Source organism: Erpetoichthys calabaricus (genome assembly GCF_900747795.2).
Source record: "Erpetoichthys calabaricus chromosome 1 unlocalized genomic scaffold, fErpCal1.3 SUPER_1_unloc_22, whole genome shotgun sequence".
Taxonomy (NCBI): Eukaryota; Metazoa; Chordata; class Cladistia; order Polypteriformes; family Polypteridae; genus Erpetoichthys; species Erpetoichthys calabaricus.
Window position 1 is genome coordinate 4,707,403 of NW_026261588.1, and position 7,288 is coordinate 4,714,690.

The 7,288-nt window shown below is 39.5% G+C and overlaps 1 protein-coding gene across 4 annotated transcripts in view; it reads right to left on the reverse strand.

Annotated features, from left to right (window-relative positions):
* LOC114645181 (NACHT, LRR and PYD domains-containing protein 3-like) overlaps positions 1-5,003 on the reverse strand; it is a 91,730-nt gene extending 86,727 nt beyond the window's left edge. Inside the window, exon 1 of one of the 4 annotated variants that reach the window (XM_051921729.1) lies at positions 4,896-5,003. The gene's annotated coding sequence lies outside the window, so the exon portion shown is untranslated. The remainder of the gene's footprint in view (positions 1-4,895) is intronic. The other 3 variants (XM_051921731.1, XM_051921730.1, XM_028793073.2) reach the window with 3 other exon arrangements.
* Between the last annotated feature and the right edge of the window lie 2,285 nt (positions 5,004-7,288).

Consider the following 7,288-nt stretch of genomic DNA (forward strand, 5'->3'; position numbering starts at 1 on the left):
CAGTACGTTATAATAGAGGACATCCATTGAAAGCATTGCAAGAGTATCACAGACTTTATTTAAAGAATAATTCCTGACACTGTGTGCTAAAACACCTGTTCTAGACATGGTTCTTAACAACTGCTTCCATTACTTTACCTGTGATGCAGGTTAAACGTTACTGGCCTACAGTTACCTGGATCTGCCCAATCACACTTCTTACACAATGAGAGAATATCTGATAGTCTCCATCCTTTGTGCAGAGTGCAAAGACTTTTGAAAAATATGCATTAAGGGTTTATATTTCTACTTACTAACCTCATCAAGATAAATATCATTTGGTCCTGGAGTCTCATGTGTGAAACTTGCTTATGTTTGGAAACATACATAGGACATTTCTTACACAAAAGTCAGGGTTTATAAAACACAGAGTTAGTGTAGAAATTAGCTTAAAGTTATGAAAGGTTTTGACCATCCATAAGTAAAACATTCTGATGTCTGTGCTTCCATCCATCCATTTACCAAAACTGATCATTTTAAACGTATAATGGAACGGGTGTTACTTGATTTCTACATTATGGTCTCCAGTTCAGCACACAACTGTAATAGGATGGCTCCACAACATCTAAATTGGCTTATAAGTCGGTCATCACCATGAAAAACGACCACAAATACTATGAATGATATCTAACTGACAGGTAGCATTTTGTTTTTAAGTTTGTTTGTTTGTGTATTTTAATTTTGTCAAAATGAGCCCTTTCTAATTTTATGAAGTTAGAGAATGTATCTCCTAACATAACACTAATGGGTGACTTAGCTAAATGATTTAAAAGTTGGAGCGTTTTCTGTTATGCATTTGCTTCATTAAAGTGTCAAATATCAAATTTTTGTTCTTTTAAATATTTTTCAACAGAGGTATATATGACATGTGATGAAGATTTGCTCAGACTATTGTTTGTCCTGGCAGGACTAAGCACTGGACACACGTGCACTGCCATTTCAGTTGTTTGATTTTGTGGAAGAATAATTTTAGGGTAACATAGCATTCATCTTAAAGAAATAGCATAAAGGGTTAAAACAAATGTGGGAAACCAAATAAAGGTCAAGTGAACAACAAAATGTACACTGAAATATAAAATTTGGTTTAGGAAAAATACTGAGATGGTCAAGTAAATAAAGAATGTACCAGAAGAAAGGTTGATGTAAAATACAAACTGAACTGAAGGATGACTAAGAGATGACTAAGAAATCAGCAGATGTCCTATAAACAACGAGAATGGACTGTTGTATATATGCACGGAAATTTCAAGGGTGGTGTCTCATCTCAAAAGGTATAAGAAGAACCAGAATATAATATAACAGACTTTTATTTTATATAAATCATTTGGATGTAAACCAACCAGACTAAATGTTACGCTGTGTGTAAATTCAGCAGTTTATAAAATGAACTTCTATTCTTTGTTTCTCTGACCATTCTGACCTGGCTGTAACACACTGTTTCTGAAAGAGAAGAGTAATTAAAATGTACCATGAACAGCTTTTCTCCTGCCTGATTACTGAATTGTCCTGTTAGAGGATACGTTTTGTGGACGCTGAAGTCGGAAACAACGGGAGACAAAAACACAATTTAAAGTAAAAAGCCACCCCCCCAGCTCATTGCCACTGACTGGTCAGATCAGACACCCTGCAGCCTAACGTGGGGCCTCCCTCTATATATATAGTTTGTGTATCAAACAAAAAAAATATATATGGCAGTTCATTTTGAGTTTATACATAAATTATAACAGCTTGCGACTCCCTGAATTGAAATGTGTACATTGCTTCTTTCAGATAAAGAGGTTATCAGGGCACTCACAGTTTTAAGAAATAGACTCAAATAGTTTTAAGTAAGAAATCAGAAATAATCACACTGATTTATAATATCACAGGGTGTTCTGCTAGTATCAAGAGGTCAGCATTGTCTCATAAAAGAATGCAAGTTAGTCCCTTATTCTGTGCACAAGCTTAATTCTTTTTCTACCTAAATGAAGAACAAATCATATAGAAGTAATAAATCATATAACTCTCTGCATCATGATTAATACAAAATACAATCCTTGGTATTGTGAGGTAACTACTTGTAATCATTACAGTTAATAATGTTTTTTCTTTCTCAGTTTCTTTCTTTCTTAAGATGTTACATTTCGACCACAGGGGTTACAAGTTTAGTTTTAGCAACTCAAGGGCTTCTGCATCAAGGCCTTGTAATTAGTTAGTTTTTTATTTATTGAAATATAATAAAGAAAAAAATAATGTTTATCCTAAATATTTTTATTCTAGTATTATTCATTGTTTAGTGCTAAAGAGAAGCATATTATTTCAATCAACCTTTTTAAACACTTGAAAAGGATGGCTTCTGTCTCTAAAGGCATTTTTTTATTATTTTTAAAATTATTTATTTATTGCCTGCATCAACACAGCAAAAAATGAAACACTATTCAAAGTGCCAGAGAGCAGTGATTAAACATGCAAGTGAGACTCTATATATATAATTCACTAAGCCAGAAGACAAGTAGCCAACCATGGAAAGCACACCGGAAGGGGCGTGGATTCACTAAGCCGCCGACAAGTAAGACACCCATGGCGCACGCAGGAAGAAGCCACGCCCACCAACTCTAAGACCATTGGATGCGACGACAACTCGCAGAGCCACACCCACCAACTCGGACGCGACGACACAGAAAAAACGGCGTCATTTATATTCGTCTGTCGTAGAGGCCACATGCATCTCCGAGCCACGTTGACTGTTCATAGAGGCATGTTTCTCGCGGAGGTGAATCGCCATATGCAGCGTGTAAAACGGTTTGCGTGGGGTATCCCATAGGGATCCTTAAAACAATCCTTTACAACTGAGGTTAAAACAAAATGATGTAAGCAGTCTTTAAAAACCAATACGCCCTGTGCCTCTGTTTCATTAGCGTCTGACCTGCTTCATCCAATGGTCTTAAAGTTGGTGGCCGAGGCTCCGTGAGTTGCTCTTGCAAGCGGGCACATGACCGGGGGTGTGTAAGCTTAGAGAACGAGGGTGGAGGGGTGAGGACCAGGTAAGAAGAGGCATGTTTGTCGCTGAACTGAATCGCTGGATGACCGTGCAACGGCGGTCGGCTGGCAAAAACTGGCCAACAAATTAAACGCGTGTGCATTGTACTTACTGAAAGCACCGTTACGGATTTTGCAAATGTTCATTTTTTTCTCTCCTTTTAGACAACTGTGTCTTTCCGGAAGTGTTCAGCTATCAATATATTATTTTTGCGGCGTTTGCCTACAGGACCACGTGCAGCGAGAGAGTGAGAGCGTGTGACACACACACACACACGCGCGAGAGAGCACGCTGGACACATAGGAATAATAATACTTCGTTACATTGATATAGCGGTGTTCTCAGTATTCAAAGCACTATCCACACAGGGAGGAACCGGGAAGCGAACACACAATCTTCCAGAGTCTCCTTACCGCACAGCAGCAACACTACTACAGCCCCACAAGGCAGTTAAAAAATACACGGAGCTCGAATTTGTTTTCACTTTTGTAGATAGCATTGTTGCAATTTTACTTTTCTTGGTGGCTTATTACATTATGGATGCTTCACATGTTCATTGTTTCTACTGTGCTTAAAAGACATTTAAAAAGTGTTTCTCAGCTGTGACTACAAGTACTGACAACTGTGTCGTTCAGGAAGTGGTCACCCATCAATACATAATTATGCGGCGTATGCTATGCCGCGGGTTGGCTAGTATATAATATACTCTGTAGATTAGACTAAAAACTAAAAATAACTAACTGGGGATTCTTCCATTTGAACGCTTTCTAATTTTAATTTAATTTTACTGTTTGTAAAGCACTTTGAGCTCCATGAACAGTATGTCTAGAAATGTGCTGCACATGTAAATGTTGAAGTTTTTGTTGTTTAAGATCTCCTAAAGCCGTCCTGCATGTCAGCTCTTCATAACTGAGCTTCTTTATCAATATCACCTCCAGCCTCTCCATTCTGAGAAGACCACCACACGTGTCCTCATCACAGAACTGATTTTACAGCCGTGTGGACACGCTACTTTGAAATGATCTCAGTAAGAATACAGTTTATTTATAGAGCACCTTTTCTGTGCTCAAAGCACTTCACTGATAATTAGAAAAAGGTACAATAGGAATAAAACTAAAGAAAAAGATCACATTAATAACACTGAATAGAAACCAATGCCAAACATTAAACACCAATTAACAGATACATAAACACATGAAAGAAAGGTCTGAATTAGAATCAGAAACAATTTAAGGGTAGAAAAAGAGCAAAATTCTATAATTAAGCATTGAACAAATAACACAATTAATGGAACTTATATGCAGAGATGTAAATGTGGACATTAAGGTTACCAGCAATGATAAAGACTGGTGAGTAGGTCAGGACTGCGCTTTGTTACCAATCTCAGAGCTCACCACTCATCACTGGCTCTTCATTTGAGGTTCAGTTCAGATCTAACAATCCCAGCCTGACTACCACCCCTACCTGACCTGAGCTGAGCTGCTGTGAAGATAATAAACCAGACAGAGTCGCCTCATTTAGAGACGCAGACTCATTACGTTTCTCAAGATTGCAATTCACATCTAATCAGATGGTTTTAGTGCTTTACTGATGGTGAACTTTGTGCTAAGCAGATTGTTAATAAAGCAGTGAGCCACGTCACTTGTCACATTGTATCCAACAGAGCTGACACAACATGGCATACTCCGCTCCAGATCTCTTTTTCTAACATTTGCTTGCACCCCCTGCAGCACAGACCTGATCTCCAATCCTACCAGCACATCTGTGCCATCCTCAGTGCCACTAAAAAACGTCCAGCAACTCAAAGGAATTCCAGAAAAAGAATTGAAAGACTTACAGCAGTGAAGCAGCAGTAGCAGCAGGCCCCTCGACTCCGGCAGGTGTTGTCAGTTGTGAGGCCACACCTCACACCACAGCAGGACTCGGCTTGTCTGTCAGCTCACAAGGCTGCTCTTCTACATTCCGACAAACTGAAAGCAAGCACTACAATCTTATGATTAAAAAAGGAATGTTGTCTAGTGAGTCTTTGTCTGGTTGTCACTTTACCATCCAGTGCTCCTCTAGCACACTTTTATCATGGATGCAATTATGATGGTGACATCTGTACGTTTCTTTGGATCCACATTGCTAAGAGAGTGAGCTGTCAGACCAGACGTCGTCCTCATCACAAACAGACCCTCGTCCAGCTCAATGATATCCAGTTGAAGTGAGGCCTGCTGATGGACATGATCCCTGCAACTCTCACCTGAATGTGACCAGTGACTCTTATAAAGACACCAAGCATCCTGTCCTTGAACAACAAGACTGACCCATCAACCAGCTTTCCATTTTGTCAGATTGCTAGTTTTTATGTAGTCTTGGGAGAAATGGCAGGACTGAGCATTTTCAACTACAAGGTCAATTTTAAGTTTATTTTCGTGTATCAAGTACACAATTCAAAGAAATTCTAAAATGCATGTCTCCCACCGACTACTGACAGGAGTGTAAAACAAACAAGAGAATGCAGTTAAACTCATGTTAGTATAAGAAGATGTGGGCAGCTTAAGGTCACGTGGTCCACAATGGCCAATGAGCAGGTCTAAACACGCTAGAGAAGGGGGCCCAAAGTCCTCATCACCAGACTTCAACTTCTCAGGCTCTGAGTGATTTTAATTCTTATGAGGTTTTCCCAGACCTTTGGAATCCATGTAAGATCTTACAGCTCCTGCTCAATGAGGTGTAAACAGCTACCTCATCACATCAGAGACATGCAGGCTTTTTTTAAAGTTCATTTAAAAGGATGACTCAATTATCATAAACTTTCTTGTAGTCCAAGCTGCTGCATTGACTTAAATGTATTTCTTATTTGTTTAATGGTTTTGTTATTTTTCAGATAATTACTTGCCCTTTAATTTATTTTATCACTTTTGATTTTTTAATGTATGCAATTTTGTGATTTGTGTTTCTTATTGTTTATTAAGTAGTTATTTGTTATGTTTACGATATTTTTTGCATTGTAATAATAATTCATTACATTTATATAGCACCGGGAAGCAAACCCACAATCTTCCACAGTCTCCTTACTGCAAAGCAGCAGCACTACCACTGCGCCACCTGTGTGGGTAGAACCTCAGGAGTCGGGTCCACCAGGGTGTAACATGGTGGTGCATTGGTCTGACTTAAGTTAATTTAAGGCCTGCAAAAATTTTGCTACTTTTATGTGTGGGACATCACAATACACATATAGTATGTCTGATCTTTGGGCCCAGAATCACAATCTGAGATGGTATATAAATTAAATCAAGGTGTTATGATGTTATATCAGTTTAGGAAGATCATAATACATAAAAGAATCTTCTTTTTTTCAGCTGCTTCCATTAGGGGCCACCACAACAGACCATCTGTTTCAATACTTACATGTCCTCTTCATCTTGCTTCTCACACCCACCAACTACGTGTCCTCTCTCACCACATCCATAAACCTTCTCTTAAGCCTTCCTATTTTCCTCTTACCTAGCAGCTCCATCTTTAGCATCCAACATCTCTCCTCTGCACATGTCCAAACCAATGCAATCTCGCCTCTTTGACTGTCTCCCAACCATCCAACTTGAGCTGACCCTCTAATGTCCTCATTTCTAATCCTGTCCATCCTCGTCACACCCAATGCAAATCTTAGCATCTTTAACTCTGCCACCTCCAGCTCTGTCTCTTGCTTTCTGGTCAGTGCCACCGTCTCCAACCCATATAACATAAATGGTCTCACTACCGTCCTGTAGACCTTCCCTTTCAATTTTGCTGATACCCGTCCCAAATCACAAATCACTCCTGACACTCTTTTCCACCCACTCCACCCTGCCTGCACTCTCTTTTTCACCTCTCTTCCACAATTCCCATTACTCTGTACTGTTGATCCCAAGCATTTAAACTCATCCACCTTTGCCAACTCTATTCCCCTCATCCTCACCATTCCACTGACCTCCCTCTCAGTTACACACATGTATTCTGTTTTGTTCCTATTGACCTTCATTCCCCTCCTCTCATATCTCCACCTCTCCAGGGTCTCCTCAACCTGCTCCCTACTTTCGCTACAGATCACAATGTCATCAGCAAACATCATAGTCCACGGGGACTCCTGTCTAATCTCATCTGTCAACTTGTCCATCACCATTGAAAATAAGAAAGGGCTCAGAGTCGATCACTGATGTAATCCCACCTCCACGTTGAATGCATCCGTCACTCCAACTGCAGTCC